Source organism: Heterodontus francisci, chromosome 8 (genome assembly GCF_036365525.1).
Source record: "Heterodontus francisci isolate sHetFra1 chromosome 8, sHetFra1.hap1, whole genome shotgun sequence".
Classification (NCBI taxonomy): domain Eukaryota; kingdom Metazoa; phylum Chordata; class Chondrichthyes; order Heterodontiformes; family Heterodontidae; genus Heterodontus; species Heterodontus francisci.
In genome coordinates, this window is record NC_090378.1 from 129,305,059 (window position 1) to 129,329,340 (window position 24,282).

The window sequence follows — 24,282 nt, forward strand, 5'->3', positions numbered from 1 at the left end:
ATTGCCCTTGAGAAGGTGGTGGTGAGCTGCCTTCTTGAAGCACTGCAGTCCATGTGGGGTAGGTACACCCACAGTGCTGTTAGGAAGGGAGTTCCAAGATTTTGACCCAGTGACAGTGAAGGGACAGTGATATAGTTCCAAGTCAGGATGGTGTGTGGCTTGGAGAGGAACTTTCAGGTGCTGGTGTTGTCACGATCGACCACTCAAGACAAAGCCCCCAATCAAAATATATGATTCTGATTATGGTGGGAAAAATGCAGTGTTGATTCAGTCCCTTCCCTCCACAGATTGCCTAATATATCATTTTTCAACTTTTCAAATTAAAGAAAACAACAGCCAAATTGACTATCTATTAATCCCCGAATGAGGTGAACCAAACCAGCTGTCTTTAGATCAACAAATTAACTGTTTAATTAGAAAAACTAAATTCTTAAACACTACTAAGATATAAACAGCATTTAAAATAGAAAAATTAGTGTCCTTGCAGATTTACGCTCCTGCCGAAGTGAAATCTTCCAAGGTGGAACAGTCCAAGGTTGCTTGAAGTTTTCACAGCCATCCGATGGGGAAATAAAATGTCCAACATCCAAAACTTCAACTTCTCTTTCATCCAGTGATGACTTCTACCGATCAACAACTCACAAACACTTCAATAAATCAATTTGGCTTCAGAACTTTGAGGGGTGAGAAAGTGATCAGTCTAAAATTCACCTCCCTTCAGTTTAAATTATCAAAGAACTCTGTTAATTTCATGCAGTTACACCTGTCTATCTGTGTCTCTTAACTGTGTCTCAAAAGACAGTCTTTTCAGCTAGTTTCAAACGTTAACGGGCAACATTGTATCTTTGTCCTTGTTCTCCGAATGGCTGTATCCTACAGCAACAAGAATGCACATTAGAAGCTGGCTGTATCCTACGGCAACAAGAATGCATTCTTTGACTCAGTCCCTGGAACTTGTTGCCTCAAAGCAGGACTGATCCTTTTCCGGCCTTAAAGGTACATCACATACTTCCCAGAAAAGAAAAGATCGACAGGACCATAACACCTCTGCCACTGGTGGAATGAAGTGCCATTCCTGAAATGCATTTCATTACAATGGGTAAAAATTTGGGGAAAAAACACTAACAAATTTTTTTCCCGCGTTTACAGATATGCAATTTCTAAAATGGTAAGATTACAGCAATAAGTTCCACCAGAACATTTTCAGCATTAAATTTTCAAAAGGTTGTCCCAATTAACCCATTTCAAATTTCCAAGCATTGTCTTCCAGTTGTTTTGTGTTTTCCTTCCTAGTGTCCATCACCTCAGCCAGGTGAGCTGCATAGTTAGGAGCACTGACCACTACTGGGTTCACTATTCTCTGAGAAGTTTCTCCAGTACCCCTTAACCTATGTGGCATCACTCGACACTGGAAAACCCTATCCAGTATAACAGATGCTGTTTTTTTCTCTCCCTGGGGTGTCAAAGGAATTTGACAGGTTTCCTCCAACACATTTGTCTCCTTCAGACACATTGTGTTGCCCACTCTGTCCATACAGTCCGTTAAATCAGTATTTGAGTAGGAGTCTGCCTTCTTTACCGTGGTTAATTTTCTAGAGTTTATGCAGGTTTAAGCCAACTCACCAGGTTTAGTCATCAAGACCATCTGCGAATTCCAGCTGTCCTGACCAGGTTAACTAAGCTGCCCTTCAGCATGCATTGTACCTCTGCTTCCACTTGGGCCTCTCTGTCTGGACCTAAGGGGCAAGGATGTTGTTTTAAAGGAATGGTTCCCCCAATTAGCGTGTAAAATTAAAGCGCATGGTATTGGGGGTAGTGTACTGCGATGGATAGAAAATTGGGTGGCGGACAGGAAACAAAGAGTAGGGATAAATGGATCTTTTTCCGAATGGCAGGCAGTGACTAGTGGGGTACCGCAGGGATCGGTGCTAGGACCCCAGCTATTCACAATATATATTAATGATTTAGATGAGGGAACTAAATGTAATATCTCCAAATTTGCAGATGACACAAAACTGGGTGGGAGAGTGAGTTGTGAGGAGGATGCAGAGAGGCTTCAGGGTGATTTGGACAAGTTGAGTGAGTGGGCTAATGCATGGCAGATGCAGTATAATCTGGATAAATGTGCGGTTATTCACTATGGTAGCAAAAACAGGAAGGCAGATTATTATCTGAACGGCTATAAACTGAGAGAGGGGAATATGCAACGAGACCTGGGTGTTCTTGTACACCAGTCGCTGAAGGTAAGCATGCAGGTGCAACAGGCGGTAAAAAAGGCAAATGGTATGTTGGCTTTCATAGCGAGAGGATTCGAGTACAGGAGCAGGGATGTCTTGCTGCAATTATACAGGGCCTTGGTGGGGCCACACCTGGAATATTGTGTGCAGTTTTGGTCTCCTTATCTGAGGAAGGATGTTCTTGCTATAGAGGGAGTGCAGCGAAGGTTTACCAGACTGATTCCTGGGATGGCGGGACTGACGTATGGGGAGAGATTGAGTCGGTTAGGAATATATTCACTGGAGTACAGAAGAGTGAGGAGGGGATCTCATAGAAACCTATAAAATTCTAACAGGAATTGATGCAGGAAGGATGTTCCCGATGGTGGGGGGGTCCAGAACCAGGAGTCTAAGGATAGGAGGTAAACCTTTCAGGATTGAGATTTGGCAAAATTTCTTCACCCAGAGAGTGGTGAACCTGTGGAATTCACTACCGCAGAAAGCAGTTGAGGACAAAACATTATATGTTTTCAAAAAGGAGTTAGATATAGCTCCTGGGTCTAAAGGGATCAAAGGGTATGGGCGAAAGTGGGAACATGTTACTGAGTTGGATGATCAGCCATGATCATAATGAATAGCGGGGCAGGCTCGAATGGCCAAATAGCCTACTCCTGCTCCTATTTTCTATGTTTCTATGCCCACATCATATGTGGCTAAGGTTGTATATCCTGGCTTGTCCCGACAAACTTTTTGAAACATTGCGAAAACCCTGGTTAGGACTTCATGCTATAAAAGCCTATTGTTTAATTTTCCTAGCCATTCTGTATTCGCTGATTGGATAGTTGGAGGTTCAATCTGAGAATTTTCCAGACCTGTTTCTGCCTCATCCTTACTATCCTTTTCCTTCTCAACAGTCCCGATTACCTGACATACCTGTACTGACTTATCCTGCTCCCTGTCGTTATATTGTTTGAGCATATTAATGTGACACAACCGGTTCTTCTTCCAGCAAACAGCATTGTCTATCAAATAATCTACCTTACCCACTCTTTTAATCACTCTATATGGACCACTGAACCATACTTTTAATGGTTCTGCCTGTGCTGGTAACAACACTAATACTTCATCCCCTGCTTTTATGGCAGGTTGTGGTTGTTCCACTATTTGACAGGTATGGCATGTCCTGCAAAATAGTCTCACATCCTTTGTAAGACCTGGCCAGTAATAATGTTGGCTTATACGTGATTTGGTCTTCCGAATTCCCCTATGTCCTGAAAAAGGGAATGTCGTGTGCTAACCTTAATAATCCTTGTCGATATTTAGGTGGTACCACTATCTGTTTAACAACTGTCCAGTCTTCATCGGCAGGTCTATGAGGTGGTCTCCATTTCCTCCTCAAAACCCCGTTTGCCAAATAATAGTCTTCCGGAACTCCTTTGCCTCAGCTTCTGACAGAGCCATCTGTGCTATTTGTTTTATCTCTGGATCAGCTTGCTGTGCTGCAATGATAGACGATCTGTTAAACATCTCATTTGGATTATCTAAATCCCCAAATAAGGTTTCAGATACTTGGGTATTTGTGGTGCCCCTTTTACTTCCGACAATGGATCCTATTTAGGCATTGCTCAGGTGACTACACACGCAGGAAATATTTCCGGAAGTTGTTCCTGTAATTGCTCTATTTCCTTAATTTCACTTGGTTCCTCTGTAACTATGGGAGAAACTGATACTTTTGATCTAAGCAAATCATTTCCTAGTAATAGATCATTTCCCTTTACTGGCAAACTGTGGACAACACCTACAGTTACTATCACAGATATTAAGTCACGCTCTAGGTGAACTTTATATAAAGGTACAGGGATATACTCCCCACCAATTCTATTAACTAAAACTTTAGCATTCAAGACGCTGTCTGGTAGAAACGTTATCTCTTTCCTCTTATATCTTGGGTTGCTCCTGTGTCCCTGAGTATAATGATAGGCTTTCCTGCCTAACTTACAGGATATGGAGTTTTTTTTTTAGAGATACAGCACTGAAACAGGCCCTTCGGCCCACCGAGTCTGTGCCGACCATCAACCACCCATTTATACTAATCCTACACTAACCCCATATACCTACCACATCCCCACCTGTCCCTATATTTCCCTACCACCTACCTATACTAGGGGCAATTTATAATGGCCAATTTACCTATCAACCTGCAAGTCTTTTTGGCTTGTGGGAGGAAACCGGAGCACCCGGAGAAAACCCACGCAGACACAGGGAGAACTTGCAAACTCCACACAGGCAGTACCCAGAATTGAACCCGGGTCGCTGGAGCTGTGAGGCTACGGTGCTAACCACTGCGCCATTGTGACAGAAATTCATTATAACTCTCAGGTATTTTATTTTTAACCTCTACACTCGTGAAAGGGGAAAAGTTTAGGGGGGATATGCGTGGAAAGTTCTTTACGCAGAGGGTGGTGGGTGCTTGGAACGCGTTGCCAGCGGAGGTGGTAGACGCGGGCACGATAGCGTCTTTTAAGATGTATCTAGACAGATACATGAATGGGCAGGAAGTAAAGAGATACAGACCCTTAGAAAATAGGCGACAGGTTTAGATAGAGGATCTGGATCGGCGTAGGCTTGGAGGGCCGAAGGACCTGTTCTGTGCTGTAATTTTCTTTGTTCTTTGTTCCTTGTTAACCCATCTGGTTCACTAATGTCCTTTATTGAAGGAAATCTGCTGCCCTTAACCAGTCTGGCCTTCATGTGACGCCAGACGCACAGCAATGTGGTTGACTCTTAACTGCCCTCTGAAATTGCAAGTGACTCAGTTGTATTAAACTTCTAGAGCAATAACAGGACTGTAGGTGTACATAGACTGCAGTGGTTCATGAAGGTGGCTCACCACCACCTTCGCAAGGGCAATTAAGGGCAGACAACAAACACTGGAAAAGCCAGTAATGCTCAGATCCCAGTGTTGGGCGGCACAGTGGCACAGTGGTTAGCATTGCAGCCTCACAGCTCCAGCAACCTGGGTTCAATTCTGGGTACTTCCTGTGTGGAGTTTGCAAGTTCTCCCTGTGACTGCGTGGGTTTCTGCAGGGTGCTCTGGTTTCCTGCCAATGACTTGCAGGTGATAGGTAAATTGGCTGTAGTAAATTGCCCCAAGTGTAGGTAGGTGGTAGGGAATATGGGATTACTGTAGGGTTAGTATAAATGGGTGGTTGTTGGTCAGCTCAGACTCGGTGGGCCAAAGAGCCTGTTTCAGTGCTGGATCTCTAAATAAATAACATGCGCAGCTGGTCTCCAAGTTCCTGCTTTCTGCCACTGCTAAATGTGATTATTTTCCCACTGGTCAGTGTTTTCAATGGCAGTTTCTATCAGCAGAGGGGGCTCTGTGAATTTTCAGCATTTTACTATTGTTAATTGTGTGTGAAATCGTGTGACATTGATCACAAGTCGTGGGAGTCAGTTGCCAGCATTCGCCAGAGCTGGCGGGCAGCCATAAAGACAGGGCTAAATTGTGGCGAGTCGAAGAGACTTAGTAGTTGGCAGGATAAAAGACAGAGGCGCAAGGGGAGAGCCAACTGTGCAACAGCCCCAACAAACAAATTTCTCTGCAGCACCTGTGGAAGAGCCTGTCACTCCAGAATTGGCCTTTATAGCCACTCCAGGCGCTGCTTCACAAACCACTGACCACCTCCAGGCGCGTATCCATTGTCTCTCGAGATAAGGAGGCCCAAAAGAAAGAAATTGTGTGTCAATGATTTGATTATATGCAGGTGAAGGGTGTGAATTGGGGTCTTAGTTGAGCACTTATAAGCAGATACTCACTGAGACTGGGTGGAGATTTGAGTGAGGAGCTACATGTTTGTAATCCTTTTATTCTGCACAATAAATGTGAAACTGAGTAAATATAGGCTCCAGCATTATCCTTCCATAATAAGCTTTCTAGAATTGAACATAGTCGCAGAGAATGGTTGCCAAAAGCTGAAGGTTGGAAAATAGGACAAAAAAATTTAGGTAGAAAATTAAAATCTCACGGGCTATTGTGGAAAATATGGCAGAATGCAAGTGTAAATTGTCAGGGTCTGATTACCCTCTAGTGTTCTCGGAGTCTGAACCACATGACCAGTGGAAGAATGAAGTGGATATGTGGACATGGGTTACATCTCTACATAAGAGGAAACAAGGTATGTTCAAGATGATGGCCAAGAAGCAAGGTCCATGGACTGGCAGAATGGGGTGAAAGAGCGGAGGGTAAGAAAGCACAGTGCAAGTTCTAACAGTGGGACTGGAAGTGACTCTTGCGTAAGAAAGCGATCACATCCTGGAGAAAGAGCCGCCGATAGTGCGAGAAGGAGATCTCGCAGTAGTGGTCCTGACAGACATCAAAGTGCTAATAGAGGCCGTAATATGAACAGATTCCATAATGAAATGAAGGCTGGAGGGCAATTTTGGAATAGAACTAGAAGCAGAAGCCCTCATGATTGTGAAGTTTTAGTAGCTGCCAATACACTTGAGGATAAACTAATAAGAGGCAAAACAGAAGGAATTAGAGAGTTGGAGAGAATTTGGAGTCCATTCTGAGGTACCAGGTAGGGGACAGCCAGCCTTGTCCTTTAGCTTGGGAGGCTGAGAAAATAAAATGGGTTGTTAAAAGCACTTTAACCGCAGAAACATTGGATCTTGTGGAGGCAGTGGACATGGGGTTCTATTTGTCAAAAGTTTTGGGTGAAATTCTGAACAAGGGACATCTTGAAGATAGGATAGACATTGACTTACCTTCCTGGAGCGGAAAGCAGTCGGAGCTCTTCCAGCACGCTGGAGTTTTGAAAAAAAAGGCAAACAGTGATGTCAGAGGAGAGCTGCAAGGTGATTGGTTGGTGAGTAGCAGCTGTTAGAATATCTTAAAAAAAATAAGGGGAAAGGTTTTTTTGTTGTGGAAAAAAAATCTCTGGTGATAAGGTGAGTATTACTAAAATGTTTTTTTTTAAGGACTTTAGATTGAAGTGGGTAGAACAAGGCCCCTAGTATAATTAGTATTTTTTAATTAAGGGAGTAACTAATTAACCTAAGGATAAGTCATGACAGGAGAGCTCAGCCCCTTGATATGCTCCTCCTGCGCTATGTGGGAAATCAGGGACGCTTCCAGTGTCCCTGGTGACCATGTGTGCAGGAAGTGTATCCATCTGCAGCTACTGACTACCCGCATTACGGAGCTGGAGCTGAGGGTGGATTCACTGTGGAGCATCTGCAATGCTGAGGACGTCGTGGATAGCACGTTTAGTGAGGTGGTCACACCGCAGGTAATGGCTGCACAGGCAGAAAAGGGATGGGTGACCACCAGACAGAGTAGTAGGTGCAGGTAGGTAGTGTAGGAGTCCCCTGTGGCCATCCCCCTCTCAAACAGATATACCGCTTTGGATACTGTTGGGGGGGATGGCCTCCCAGGAGAAAGCAGCAACAGCCAAGTTCGTGGAACCACGGAGGGTTCTGCTGCACAGCAGGGGAGGAAAAAGGTTGGAAGAGCTATAGTGATAGGGGATTCTATCGTAAGGGGTGCAGATAGGCGTTTCTGTGGCCACAAACGAGACTCCAGGATGGTATGGTGCCTCCCTGGTGCTAGGGTCAAGGATGTCTCGGAGCGGCTGCAGGACATTCTGAAAGGGGAGGGTGAGCAGCCAGAGGTCGTGGTCCATATTGGTACCAACGACATAGGCAGGAAGAGAGATGAGGTCCTGCAAAGTGAATATAGGGAGTTAGGCAGAAGGTTAAAAAGCAGGACCTCTAGGGTTGTAATCTCAGGATTACTCCCTGTGCCACGTGCTAGTGAGGGTAGGAATAGAAGGATTAGGAAAATGAATGTGTGGCTGAAGAGCTGGTGTAGGCAGGAGGGCTTCAGCTACTTGGATCATTGGGATCTCCTCTGGTGCAGAGGTGACCTGTACAAGAAGGACGGGTTGCATCTAAACTGGAGGGAGACCAATATCCTTGCAGGGAGGTTTGCTAGTACTACTCGGGAGGGTTTAAACGAGTCTTGGAGGGGGGTGGGACCCAATGTAGTAGTCTCTCAGATGAGATAGTTGAGGCAAATGTAGAGGTTAAAGCAAGCAAGTCCAGTAGGCAGGCCGGGCAGGGGCAGGATAGGGAGTGTGGAAGGTCTGGTAGGCTAAACTGCATTTACTTTAATGCAAGAAGCCTTACAGGTAAGGCAGATGAACTCAGAGCATGGATCGGTACATGGGATTGTGATATTATAACTATTACGGAAACGTGGTTGAGGGATGGGCAGGACTGGCAGCTCAATGTTCCGGGGTACCGATCCTTCCGGCGTGACAGAAGTGGTGGTAAGAGAGGAGGGGGAGTTGCACTATTGATTAGGGAGGACATCACGGCAGTACTTAGAGAGGATATTCCGGGGGGAATATCCAGCGAGGCCATATGGGTAGAACTTAGAAATAAAAAAGGGGTGATCACTTTGATGGGATTATACTATAGGCCCCCCAATAGTCAGAGGGAAGTGGAGGAGCATATATGTAGGGAAATCACAGATAGGTGTAGGAATTATAGGGTAGTAATAGTAGGTGATTTTAACTTCCCTAATATTGACTGGGACTACCTTAGTGCTAAGGGATCAGATGGGGAGGAATTTGTTAAGTGTGTCCAGGATAGTTTTCTGAAGCAGTATGTGGATGGCCCTACTAGAGAAGGGGCTACACTCGACCTCCTCTTAGGAAATGAGGATGGGCAGGTGGTTGATGTGTCAGTGGGGGAGCACTTTGGGACCAGTGACCATAATTCTATTAGCTTCAAGATAGTTATGGAAAAGGATTGGACTGGTCCTCAGGTTGAAGTCCTAAATTGGGGGAAGGCTAATTTCGATGGCATCAGACAGGAACTCTCAACAGTTGAATGGGAGAGGCTGTTTACAGGTAAAGGGACGTCTGGCAAGTGGGAGGCTTTTAAAAATGAGATAGGAAGAGTTCAGGGCCGGCATGTTCCTGTTAGATGGAAGGGCAAGGCTGGCAAGTTTAGGGAACCTTGGTTGACATGGGATATTGAGGGTCTGGTCAGGGCAAAGAAGGAGGCATATGTCAGGTATAGGCAGCTGGGATCGAGCGAGTCCCTCGAGGAGTATAGGGGATGAAGGACTACACTTAAGAAGGAAATTAGGAGGGCGAAAATGGGCCATGAGATTTCCCTGGCAGATAAGATAAAGGAGAATCCGAAAAGATTCTATAAGTATATGAAGAGTAAAAGGGTAGCTAGGGAGAGAGCAGGTCCCCTTAAGGATCAGTGTGGTAATCTATGTGCGGAGCCACGGGAAATGGGCGAGGTCTTAAATGAATATTTCTCGTCCGTATTTACCGTGGAGAAGGTCATGGAAGCTAGTGAGTTCAAGGGAGGGAACACTGATATCCTGGAGCATATCAACATTACAAAGGAGGTGGCAAGGGAGGAGATTGCTGGGGCCCTGGCAGAGATTTTTGTATCATCGTTAGCCACGGGTGAGGTACCGGAAGACTGGAGGATAGCTAATGTTGTGCCTTTATTTAAGAAGGGCAGCAGGGATAATCCAGGGAACTACAGGCCGGTGAGCTTTACATCAGTGGTGGGAAAGTTATTGGAAGGGATTCTGAGAGACAGGATTTATATGCATTTGGAAAGGCATGGTCTGATTAGGGATAGTCAGCATGGCTTTGTGTGTGGGAAATCATGTCTCACGGATTTGATTGAGTTTTTCGAGGAAGTGACCAAGAGGATTGACGAGGGCAGGGCGATGGACGTTGTCTGCATGGACTTTAGCAAGGCCTTTGATAAGGTCCCGCATGGTAGGCTGGTCCAGAAGGTTCGAACACATGAGATCCAGGGTGAGCTAGCAAATTGGATACAAAATTGGCTTGGTGATAGGAGGCAGAGGGTGGTGGTGGAGGGTTGTTTTTCAGATTGGAGGCCGGTGACCAGTGGTGTGCCGCAGGGATCAGTGCTGGGCCCTCTGTTGTTTGTCATATATATTAATGGCGTGATTAGTAAGTTTGCAGATGACACCAACATTTGTGGTATAGTGGACAGTGAAGAAGGTTGTCCAAGGTTGCAACTGGGAAAGTGGGCAGGGGAGTGGCAAATGGAATTTAATGCAGACAAGTGTGAAGTGATGCATTTTGGGAAGTTAAACCAGGGCAGGACATATACAGTGAATGGCAGGGCCCTGGGGAGTGTTCTTGAGCAGAGAGACCTTGGGGTGCAAGTACATAGTTCCCTGAAAGTGACAGCACAGGTAGACAGGGTGGTGAAGAAGGTGTATGACATGCTTGCCTTCATCGGCCGAGGCATTGAGTACAAGAGTTGGAACATCATGTTACAGTTGTACATAATGTTGGTTAGGCCACATTTGGAGTACTGTGCGCAGTTCTGGTCGCCGCACTACAGGAAAGCTGTGATTAAGCTAGAGAGGGTGCAGAAAAGATTCACAAGGATGTTGCCTGGTTTGGAGGGCTTGAGTTATAAAGAGAGATTGGATAGGCTGGGTCTGTTTTCCCTGGAGCGAAGGAGGCTGAGAGGGGACATGAGAGAGGTATATAAAATTATGAGATAGATAGGGTAGATAGCCAGAGACTGTTTCCCATGGTAGGGGTGACTAAAACTAGAGGGCATAGATTTAAGGTGAGAGGGAGGAGGTTTAAAGGGGATCAAAGGGGTAAATGTTTCACACAAAGAATAGTGGGTATCTGGAATGAGCTGCCTGAGGAGGTGGTGGAGGCAGGAACAGTAGTGACATTTAAGAGGCATCTGGACAGGTACTTGAATGAACAAGGCATAGAGGGATATGGAATTAATGCAGGCAGGTGGGATTAGTATAGATAGGCATTATGGTCGGCATGGACGCGGTGGGCCGAAGGGCCTGTTTCTATGCTGTACAACTCTATGACTCTATAATGTTATGTGGATAATCATTCTTTGTGGGACAATGTACACTGTACAGAATGTGTGAGTGAGAAAAGATTATGTATTGACCTTGCTGGATTGAAACATGTGCTGGAGAGAAAGGAAATCTCCAAACATAAATGGGTAGATGCAAGTCCGATGGTTTCACAAAAAGAAATGCTAGGACAAAGAAATTGTTAGAGGTGCAGGAGGAGCAGTGTCTCATAATGTAATATATTAATATAGCCAATCTGGAATTTATTTTGAAACGTTCTTTGAGTATGTTAATAATTTATGCATAATATGGAATTTATTTTGAAATGTTGTTTGAGCATATTAATCCAGGTTGTGTAGTAAAAGAAAGAAGGGAATCTGTTAATTGTGTCAATGCTTTGATTATATGCGGGTGAAGGGTATTAAATGGGGTTTTAGTTGAGCACTTATAACCTGACACTCACTGAGACTGGAGGAGGGTTTTGAGTGAGGAGCTACATGTCTGTAATCCTTTGATTCTGCACAATAAATGTGAAACTCAGTAAATATAGTCTCCTGCATTATCCTTCCAGAACAAGCTTTCTAGAATTTAATACACTTGGCCTCTATTTTTCTGCAGCTTATTTAAATAAATGAACTCTTGAACTGAGGAATAACCTAGAAAGACTACTTAATTCACAGAAATAAACAATGCAACAACATTTGAGGAAGGAGGAAAAATTCTGCTGAGTGAGACTCTTATTTACACCGCAAATTGTTACATCCTGTTTTTTCAGGGCAACGTAAGTTTAGTTTAGTTTAGTTTAGAGATACAGCACTGAAACAGGCCCTTCGGCCCACCGAGTCTGTGCCAACCATCAACCACCCATTTATACTAATCCTACACTAATCCCATATTCCTACCACATCCCCACCTGTCCCTATATTTCCCTACCACCTACCTATACTAGGGGCAATTTATAATGGCCAATTAACCTATCAACCTGCAAGTCTTTGGCTTGTGGGAGGAAACCAGAGCACCCGGAGGAAACCCACGCAGACACAGGGAGAACTTGCAAACTCCACACAGGCAGTACCCAGAATTGAACCCGGGTCGCTGGAGCTGTGAGGCTGCGGTGCTAACCACTGCGCCACTGTGAATATTAAATTATATTCTGAAGCAGTACTTTCTTCCAGCCACTGGAGGTCAATACACTATAAACCAGAGTTTGCAGGCCAAATTTTCTGGCATCTTGTAAAGGCACACCTACAAACATACAGACATATGAATTCGGAGCAGGAGTAGGCCACTCAGCCCCTCGAGCCTGCTCCGCCATTCAATGAGATTATGGCCGATCTGACTGTAATTTCGACTCCACATTCACGTCTACCCCAATAACCTTTCACCCCCTTGCTTATCAAGAATCTATCTACGTCTGCCTTACAAATATTCAAAGACTCTGCTTCCACAGCATTTTCAGGAAGAGAATTCTAAAGACTCACGACCCTCTGAGAAAAGATTTTTCCTCATCTCTGTTTTAAATGGGCGACACCTTATTTTTAAACAGTGACCCCTAGTTTGAGATTCTCCCACAAGGGGAAACATCCTTTCCACATCCACCCTGTCAAGACCCCTCAGGATCTTGTATGTTTCAATCAAGTTGCCTCTTACTCTTCAACTTCCAGGTATCAGTCTCGTAAATCTTCTCTGAACTGCTTCCAACGCATTTACATCCTTCCTTCAATAAGGAGACCAGTATTATACACAGTACTCCAGATGTGGTCTCACCAATACCCTATATAGCTCAAGCATAACCTCCCTATTTTTGTATTCAATTCTCCTCGCGATAAACAATAACATTCAATTAGCTTTCCTATTTTCGTGCTGTACCTGCATACTAACCTTTTGTGATTCATGCACTAGGACACCCAGATCCTTCTGTATCTCAGAGCTCTGCAATCTCTCACCATTTAGATAATATGTTTCTTTTTTATTATTCCTGCCAAAAATGGACAATTTCACACTCTCCCACATTATTTGTCAGGTCTTTGCCCACTCACGTAACCTATCTATATCCCTTTGTAGCCTCCTTATGTCCTCTTCGCAACTTACTTTCCAACTATCTTTGTGTCATCAGCAAATTTAGCAACCATACCTTCAGTCCCTTCATCTAAGGCATTTATATAAATTGTAAAAAATTGAGACCCCAGCACAGATCCCTGTGGCACACCACTCATTACATCTTGCCAACCAGAAAATTACTCATTTATGCCTACTCTCTGTTTCCTGTTATCTAGCCAATCTTCTATCCATGTTACCCCCTACACCATGAGCTTTTATTTTCTACAACAACCTTTGATGTGGCATCTTATCAAATGCCTTCTGGAAATCTAAGTACAATACATCCACAGGTTCCCCTTTATCCACAGCACATGTAACTCCCTCAAAGAACTTCAATAAATTGCTTAAACATGATTTGCCTTTCACAAAACCAGGTTGACTCTGCCTGATTACCTTGAATTTTTCTAAGTGACCTGCGATAACGTCTTTAGTAATAGCTTCTAACATTTGGCGTCAAGGCTTGGAAAAGTGCAAAGGCAAGAGATCGACACAATAGAGTCAATGACACCATAGTTGTAGGTGCTGCTGCCTCATTGCAGTGAAATTTCCGCAGTTTGAAAGGATTCGCTGATTACATTAAACAAAGTGCAGTTTAAATTAAATAAATTAAACTAGATTAAATGAAAGGCAATTTCTTAAAAGATTACATCATTGTCAGGTCAATAAAAATATATTGTTAATGATTCTTTTCTAGAATTTTTGTTTCAGTTTTGTTTCTGTTTGAGCATTTATTGCTGCAATGAAAAGAAAAATTCTGTTGAATCAGCGACAGAAAGTATTTCACAACTGAATCAGACTGAAGTTGCAGCAAAAGTTGCGAGAAATATTATCATCCCTAATGTCATATATTTGAAGGTCTCTTATATGGCACCGGCCTCAGCACTCCCCTCTTAGATAGATGGCACTGGGCTCAGCACTCCCCTCTTAGATAGATGGCACTGGCCTCAGCACTCCCCTCTTAGATAGATGGCACTGGCCTCAGCACTCCCCACCGAGATAGATGGCACTGGCCTCAGCACTCCCCACCGAGATAGATGGCACTGGCCTCAGCACTCCCCTCCGAGATAGATGGCACTGGCCTCAGCACTCCCCACCTAGATAGATGGCACCGGCCTCAGCACTCCCCTCCCGGTTAGATGGCACCAGCCACAACACTCCCCTCCCGTTTAGATGGCACCAGCCACAGCACTCCCCTCTCGGTTAGATGGCACCAGCCACAGCACTCCCCTCTCGGTTAGATGGCACCAGCCACAGCACTCCCCTCCCGGTTAGATGGCACCAGCCACAACAATCCTGTCCCGTTTAGATGGCACCAGCCACAGCACTCCCCTCCTGGTTAGATGGCACCAGCCACAGCACTCCCCTCTCGGTTAGATGGCACCAGCCACAGCACTCCCCTCCTGGTTAGATGGCACCGGCCTCAGCACTCCCCTCCCGGTTAGATGGCACCAGCCACAGCACTCCCCTCCCGGTTAGATGGCACCAGCCACAGCACTCCCCTCCCGTTTAGATGGCACCAGCCACAGCACTCCCCTCCCAGTTAGATGGCATTAGCCACAGCACTCCCCTCCCGTTTAGATGGCACCAGCCACAGCACTCCCCTCCCGGTTAGATGGCACCAGCCACAGCACTCCCCTCCCGGTTAGATGGCACCAGCCACAACAATCCTGTCCCGTTTAGATGGCACCAGCCACAGCACTCCCCTCCCGGTTAGATGGCACCAGCTACAGCACTCCCCTCTCGGTTAGATGGCACCAGCCACAGCACTCCCCTCCCGGTTAGATGGCACCAGCCACAACAATCCTGTCCCGTTTAGATGGCACTAGCCACAGCACTCCCCTCTCGGTTAGATGGCACCAGCCACAGCACTCCCCTCCTGGTTAGATGGCACCAGCCACAACAATCCTGTCCCGTTTAGATGGCACCAGCCACAGCACTCCCCTCCCGGTTAGATGGCACCAGCCACAGCACTCCCCTCCTGGTTAGATGGCACCAGCCACAACAATCCTGTCCCGTTTAGATGGCACCAGCCACAGCACTCCCCTCCCGGTTAGATGGCACCAGCCACAGCACTCCCCTCCCGTTTAGATGGCACCAGCCACAGCACTCCCCTCCCAGTTAGATGGCATTAGCCACAGCACTCCCCTCCCGTTTAGATGGCACCAGCCACAGCACTCCCCTCCCGGTTAGATGGCACCAGCCACAGCACTCCCCTCCCGTTTAGATGGCACCAGCCACAGCACTCCCCTCCCAGTTAGATGGCATTAGCCACAGCACTCCCCTCCCGTTTAGATGGCACCAGCCACAGCACTCCCCTCCTGGTTAGATGGCACCAGCCACAACAATCCTGTCCCGTTTAGATGGCACCGGCCACAGCACTCCCCTCCCAGTTAGATGGCATTAGCCACAGCACTCCCCTCCCGTTTAGATGGCACCAGCCACAGCACTCCCCTCCCGGTTAGATGGCACCAGCCACAGCACTCCCCTCCCGTTTAGATGGCACCAGCCACAGCACTCACCTCCCGGTTAGATGGCACCAGCCACAGCACTCCCCTCCCGGTTAGATGGCACCAGCCACAGCACTCCCCTCCCGGTTAGATGGCACCAGCCACAGCACTCCCCTCCCGGTTAGATGGCACCGGCCACAGCACTCCCCTCCCGGTTAGATGGCACCAGCCACAGCACTCCCCTCCCGGTTAGATGGCACCAGCCACAACAATCCTGTCCCGTTTAGATGGCACCAGCCACAGCACTCCCCTCCCGGTTAGATGGCACCAGCCACAGCACTCCCCTCCCGGTTAGATGGCACCAGCCACAACAATCCTGTCCCGTTTAGATGGCACCAGCCACAGCACTCCCCTCCCGGTTAGATGGCACCAGCCACAGCACTCCCCTCTCGGTTAGATGGCACCAGCCACAGCACTCACCTCTCGGTTAGATGGCACCAGCCACAGCACTCCCCTCCCGGTTAGATGGCACCAGCCACAACAATCCTGTCCCGTTTAGATGGCACCGGCCACAGCACTCCCCTCCCGGTTAGATGGCACCAGCCACAGCACTCCCCTCCCGGTTAGATGGCACCAGCCACAGCACTCCCCTCCCGTTTAGATGGCACCAGCCACAGCACTCCCCTCCCAGTTAGATGGCATTAGCCACAGCACTCCCCTCCCGTTTAGATGGCACCAGCCACAGCACTCACCTCCCGGTTAGATGGCACCAGCCACAGCACTCCCCTCCCGGTTAGATGGCACTAGCCACAGCACTCCCCTCCCGTTTAGATGGCACCAGCCACAGCACTCACCTCCCGGTTAGATGGCACCAGCCACAGCACTCCCCTCCCGGTTAGATGGCACCAGCCACAACAATCCTGTCCCGTTTAGATGGCACCAGCCACAGCACTCCCCTCCCGGTTAGATGGCACCGGCCACAGCACTCCCCTCCCGGTTAGATGGCACCAGCCACAGCACTCCCCTCCTGGTTTGATGGCACCGGCCACAGCACTCCCCTCCCGGTTAGATGGCACCAGCCACAGCACTCCCCTCCCGGTTAGATGGCACCAGCCACAACAATCCTGTCCCGTTTAGATGGCACCAGCCACAGCACTCCCCTCCCGGTTAGATGGCACCAGCCACAGCACTCCCCTCCCGGTTAGATGGCACCAGCCACAGCACTCCCCTCCTGGTTTGATGGCACCGGCCACAGCACTCCCCTCCCGGTTAGATGGCACCAGCCACAGCACTCCCCTCCCGGTTAGATGGCACCAGCCACAACAATCCTGTCCCGTTTAGATGGCACTAGCCACAGCACTCCCCTCTCGGTTAGATGGCACCAGCCACAGCACTCCCCTCCTGGTTAGATGGCACCAGCCACAACAATCCTGTCCCGTTTAGATGGCACCGGCCACAGCACTCCCCTCCTGGTTAGATGGCACCGGCCTCAGCACTCCCCTCCCGGTTGGATGGCACCAGCCACAACACTCCCCTGCCGGTTAGATGGCACCAGCCACAGCACTCCCCTCCCAGTTTAGTTGGCACCAGCCACAGCACTCCCCTCTCGGTTAGATGGCACCAGCCACAGCACCTTCCTCCTAGATATATGGCTCCGGCCTCAGCACTCCCCTCCCGCTTAGATGGCACCAGCCACAGCACTTCCCTCCCGCTTAGATGGCACCAGCCACAACACTCCCCTCCTGGTTAGATGGCACCAGCCACAGCACTCCCCTCCCGGTTAGATGGCACCAGCCACAACAATCCTGTCCCGTTTAGATGGCACCAGCCACAGCACTCCCCTCTCGGTTAGGTGGCACCAGCCACAGCACTCCCCTCCCGTTTAGATGGCACCGGCCGCAGCACTCCCCTCTCGGTTAGATGGCACCAGCCACAGCACTCCCCTCTCGGTTAGATGGTACCAGCCACAGCACTCCCCTCCCGGTTAGATGGCACCAGCCACAACAATCCTGTCCCGTTTAGACGGCACTAGCCACAGCACTCCCCTCCCGGTTAGATGGCACCAGCCACAGCACTCTCCTCCCGTTTAGATGGCACCAGCCACAGCACTCCCCTCCCGGTTAGATGGCACCAGCCACAGCACTCCCCTCCCGGTTAGATGGCACCAGCCACAGCACTCCCCTCCCGTTTAGATGGCACTAGCCACAACACTCTCCTCCCGGTTAGACGGTACCAGCCACAGCACTCTCCTCCCGGTTAGATGGTACCAGCCACAGCACTCTCCTCCCGGTTAGATGACTTTATTCTCTATGTGAAATAACCGTTGTACTGATCTGTTAATCGAATGAAACTTGCTTCACATCGCTGAACATTCGAAAAGGCCTGGAATTAATTGTAGACCTGACCTGCTTCAGTTCAACTTCTTGCAATCATTAATGTGAAGCTGATGATTGTCTGGGCGATGTCCCCTTGCTATTTCTAACCAAATGTCCCTGTCTCCAGAAAGCTTAAATACTGAATGTGTTCAACAATTTACTGGAAAATATTAGCCCCTCCACTTCAAACTCACTGCCATACTTGTAAGATTTAGATTCGGAGTCACAGATTACCCAAAGAAGGGGGTCAAAAACTCCATAATAATTTTTGAAGTAATTTATTATGTTTATTAAGAAGCAACAGCTTAAATAAAATGAATATTGAGAAGTAGTGGTTTAAATATGATGATGCATAGGCAAATGGACAGAAGAATTATAGGACCCATGACAGATGATTTTGCAGCTGGTCTCTGCAGATGGAAGGGCAGTATTTGTGCTCACGCTCTCGCTCTCCCTCACTCTCTCCCTCAGTAATTTTGCCTCCGTTAGTTAGCCCAGGTGTCAGGAAGCTCTCTATCTTTTGCCAGGTAGGGGCTGTCATGGCTGTTCCTCCTGGCATCCATTCATATACCTTATTATTGGGGGCTGGTAGTTCACTCTTTGTCAATCACTTGTTCAAACTCTTCTAACCAATGAATGCAGGACAGGTACCCAAGGGGTCAGGGGTCATGACCTCCTCCTTGTTAATCATTCTGCCCCCATGAAGTCGTGTTTGACCTTATCTCATGCTTGTTATTGTTTGTAAACTTCTGTCAGACACTTTGCTAGAGAGGGTACGAGGCTCCATCTTATCAGCTTTAGGAATGTCTTGATTCAAAGCCTATATTCGAGTCATATCCATGGCAGAAACAGTAGGCCTGCTTACAGAATCTTTCTTAATAAGAGAGAGAACTATGTCTATAAGAATTCTGCACTGTTATGAGAAGTATCAGTTATTAAAGGCCCCATTTCTTACATGCTCACTGTACCATGTTCGAATTAGGAACGCAGTAGAATAAAAAGGAAGTTAACAATGATGAGACTGGTGCCCTTTACAGTAAAATTAATGGTGTACGTCACCCATCTCACCATTGTCTCAAAGTCTCAGCACAGAGATCTCGCTTTGAAATCCTTTAGTTCAGGGTGCAACAGAAGTGACAGTAGATAGGTGAGGAGAAGTCGGGATGTTTAGGGGTAACAGCAGCAAAATTGGACCCTGTGGTGTTCCTGGTGCTAGTGCTACAGAAGCCCCGAAAAGGAGCCGCTGCACATCTGGCCACTCCCTACGCGGCCCATGCTGGGAAGGTGCTAGCAAGGTGGTGACCGATGTAATTCAGAGGCTTTCAATATGGGCAGATCATGACATCAAACTGTGTCCCATTTGAAACTTCGATTGCGCCTGTCAACTAAACGCATGTACTAATCACTCACAGCTGACTTCTGCTATTGCAAAAGTTGTGGAAGTACTGTGGAGTGTTTTCAGAGGTGTTGTGGTGAGTTGGCAGGGAGTGTTACAGGACCTGTCCATACAGAGGCTGCAACAGGAGGTTGTCATTGCAGGGCCCTGAGTCTACAACATGACTGAGAAATGAAGCAGAGGCTGCAGAGAGTGGAAACTCTCCACAGAGGAAGGGTGAGGAGGAGGAGAGCTCTCCACAGAAGGTTCTATCCTCCACCAGTATTTGGGGGGAACTTCTCCTACCTCCACCTCAGCCTCAGCGAGGAGTGATCGCTGAGGCAACTCAAGGAGGAGGTGATTGAACAGGAGAAGGAAGAGGAGGAGGCAGGAAGGAGGGATCTGGGACCCCAGCATTCCAGACAGTCTGTCCAGAAGCACTTACTCTGAATCCTATTCCCTTAGGAGATCATCACATCATCACCACAGCTCCACAATTCCCCACCATCTCATGCATCTGCAATCTCCCATCACAGTGTCCTCGAGGCCAGAATCCTGAGCGGCACAGTGGCACAGTGGTTATCACCGCAGCCTCACAGCTCCAGCGACCTGGGTTCAGTTCTGGGTACTGCCTGTGCGGAGTTTGCAAGTTCTCCCTATGACCGCGTGGGTTTCCTCCGGGTGCTCCGGTTTCCTCACACAGCCAAAGACTTGTGGGTTGATAAGTAAATTGGCCATTGTAAAAAAAATTGCCCCTAGTGTAGGTAGGTGGTAGGAGAATTGAGGGAAGGTTGGGATGTGAGAGGGAAAATGGGATTAATATAAATGGGTGGTTGATGGTCGGCACGGACTCGTTGGGCCGAAGGGCCTGTTTTGGGGCTGTATCTCTCTGTGACTCTATAAAAGCCACCAATAAAAAAACCTTTCCTGAACATCTTTGTCCAACAACACATCCACTCAAAGAACAAAACTGAACTGTTCACCCTTGTGCATTGCCTTAGTGCCTATTTTGTGAGTGCCTTTGCCTGCCCTCGTGCTCCTACACAGTGCTACCCCAGTGGCTGCAGCATTGCTGATGTTCACTGGGGGAGACTGCAGACGGCCTTGCAGGATGACCTCGAGCAGATCCGGGTCTTGGGGACCCGGATTCGGACTGCACCACCTCCGCATGAGTGGCAGCAGTCAGGGCTGACTGACAGGCAACAGCAGGGACTGTGGTAGAGTGTCAGTGGTGGGAATATGAACACTGTCATCCTGAGAGAGGACAGCAGGTTCAAGCTCCATGGAGCCACCGCCATTCCCACGGGATAGCACCTCAGCAATCCTCATAATCTGCTGGACTGCTGTAAGAGCCTGCATGTCTCTTTGAGCATTGGTATCCGCGGCAACGATGGCAGCAGTCTGAGTCTGCATGGCAACAAGCATGGATCACATGACCTCAGTCTGTGCTTTCATTACAGCACTGAGACGTTGGGTGGATCCCGCCTTTGTGAGACAGCAGCCAGCAGACACTGCTTCATGGTTGTGTCTGTTAGTGTTGTCATGGAGTTGGCCTCATTTCCACACTGGAAAGGATGGGCTCCAGACTCTGAATGAGGTCCTGTGTCACTCTTTATACCCCTTGACAGTGACAGGAGACTGTCTGGTCAGCCTGTCAATGCACCAAGCATCTCAATGTGCATGACCATCAGCATTCTTCTGTACGCTGCCCCATCAAAGTCCTCATCTGAGACCCTTGTAACAGAACTCATCTGTGACCTCACCCTCCATGAACTGTCCTTTCCCCCTGGCCTGGCCTGGCCTGGCCTGGCTACAGCCCAGTCGTACCCGGAGACTCACCACGTGCAGACCCCAGCTCTATACTACCCTCTAAGGTATGTACAGTGCTAGTATCTGAGCTGGTGGCTGCGTGTGTCAGATCAAGCAAGGGTGCTTCTGTATCAGTGATGTGGTGTTACTCTCATGCTTCCCCCTGAGGCTGCTGTGCTTGGGCAGGTGGCAGTTCTTGGGTTTCTGAAAGTAGAAAATCAGAAGTGGGGGGTTGGGGGTGAGGGGAGGGGGATGGGATGTAAAGCAAGAGGCCCATGGTTACACCACCTGCAGCTTGCCCTTCATGTCATGTAGAAGAATGAGGGTAAGGGAGGATTTGAGAAGGGGCATAAGGCATTAATATAACATCCTCTTGAATGCACTCACCGACACCGGATGTGACAGGGTCTGTCACAGCAACCCCATGATGCACAGCGCCATCTCCTCCATGGGACTCAGGAGATGCAGGTGCCCAAGGGGTATAAAGAGTGACACAGGACATCATGCATCATCAGGTGCCCCTGTCTCCTTCCAGCTCTGCTCTGCTCCCTGTGGTTATGGGCAACCTTGTCCTGCAAGAGAGAGAGCAGAAAGTCAGTTATTGTGTTGCACTGCCTTTGGGTGATGTGCCTGCCACAGCTGAATAGCTGGACCTATGTGGAAGCAGCGAGGGCTGGGCATGAAGCTGGCACCATTGGAAGGTGTATGAGGGTGAGGTGAAGTACCTGAATGTTATGCACGAGTCCTGAAGCTTATCTCTTATAAAACAAGCTCTTTGGTGCCTTTTTCCAGTTGCAAAACCAAAATTTAAATCAAAATAAAACCTACACCAGCATCTTTAATTTAAAATATAATTCAGTTTTTATATTTTTCCAATTCTGGGTACATAATTTTGATTTCTGTAATAGGTTATGAACTCAAAGTGTCAAAAAACAGTTGTATTCCCAAGTCTTGAGCCCAAGGAATACACAGCTTCAACCAATCCACAACCAAAACATGACTCATGTTTTCCACAAAATACACGCATGTACAGATACATTGGGCTGGATTTTACATCGGGCGGATGGGAGCTGGCCACCGACATAAAAGTCGGTTGCGAACCTGCTCTTGCCTAGCCTGGGGATCCATCCCGCATTTTACGGGTCCCCAGGCTTTAATAGTTCTGAGGTGGCCACTGCTGGGACTGCAGCCCAGCCAAGGACCTGGAGCCAGGATTGCAGGTAAGTTTGAGTTGCTTCGCCGGGGGTAATCGGTCGGGCCCCGGTGAGGCAAGGGTGTTTGCTTGGGTCCTGGGGGTGGTTAGGGAAGCGGGAGTGGTCCTCAATCGGGCACCCTGTGCCCCATTGTCAGGGTCCATCCCAGAGCACTGAGTGACCGCCAACTTTTACCGGCCGGCCTTTCCCGGCTCCAGGACGTCCGCTTGCCATGGGTAAAATCCCCATGGAGGCAGGCGAAGGCCCTTCAGTGGCAACTTAAGGGCCTTGATTGGCCTGGGGCAGGCGGCCCATTTTTTATCTCCGCCCCCATCGCCGTATGTAAAGTGGGGTGGAGGCGGGAGCAGGTTGGGAAGGCCTCCCAGAGCCTTCCGCTCCATTTTACGGCACCGCCTTCACCCCCACCTCCCCTCACCGCGCCACCATCCGGCTCGCTGGGGTGGCGCAAAACTCCGGCCATAGAGAGGACAACTAATGAGGTTATGCTTCCATCATTAAAAGCCAGATCATGAAGGGTTAACAACATTTAGCTCTGCAGACAAACCTTCACAGGCACACAGACATGAAGTGACTTTCATTCACAGGAAGCTTCCCACCACGCTCAAACACAAATACTGAAAACAAAGCCAGATGCCTTTCCCTTCGAAACAGAACATGACACCTACTCCTTTCTCACAGTAGCTTTAACTTTTGCTGTAGGCCTTTTTAACTTATTTCTTTTCCTCAACCATTTTCTCTCACTCAGGCTTTCCTTTTATGCCACTTTTTTACAACATTTGAATGCTGTAACTCCACATCCTCCTGCATAATCTTTTCTCTCTCTTGTTCATAACAATTGTTTGACCACATCCTCCCAATCACTAGCTTTTGTGTTCTTTTCCTCAATTGCTTATCTTAACCAGATCTTTTCACATTCATCATCTTTAAACTGTCTCTGCTATGCCACAAGTCAAACAGCTTTTAGCACACCACAGCGGCAGGTAGCACCTTGCACCCATTGCTTTGCTTCACACACCGGGCTATCTCCGCATAGCATCGTTTGAATCCAACCCTCATTTAAAGGTAACATTCCTGTTATATACTTGGTTACAAGTTCATCCATGCTTTTCCCCTTTAAATTTGAGTGTGTCATTATTTCTTATCAACACAGAACCACTCAAGTATGTCAAAGTCGAGATTGAAAATACTGACTCAAATTTACCGTTTGTTTTGACCCATGAGTAACAAGAGAACAAATTGATGACTCACTCAAAAGGTTGTCATGCTTAACGGGGTTATGGTTTATTTAAATTGATTACAGAAACAGTTACAAATTTAAAGGTTGAGAAAGAAGAGGAAAGAAAGTAGTAAGAAAAACAACAGCTGTTTTGTTACTTTACTCCAGCAAGTAAATGCTTCACCAATATCTAGCTCAAATATGTTACCCAAGAACACAAGAACATAAGAAATAGGAGCAGGCGTAGACCAGTCAGCTCCTCGAGCCTGTTCTGCCATTCAAAATGATCATGGCTGATCTTAGGATTCAACTCCACTTTCCCACCCAATCTCCATATCACTTGATTTCCCGAGAGACCAAAAATCTCTCTGTCCCAGCCTTAAACATAATCAATGGTGGAGCATCCACAACCCTCTGGCGTAGAGAATTCCAAAGATTCACAACCCTTTGAGTGAAGGAATTTCTCCTCATCTCAGTCCTAAATGATCAGCCCCTTATCCTGGGACTGTGCCCCTGTGTTTTAGATTCCCCGGCCAGCAGAATTAATCTCTTAGAGTCCATCCTATCCAGCCCTTCAGAATCTTATGTTTCAATGAGATCACCTCTCATTCTTCTAAACTCC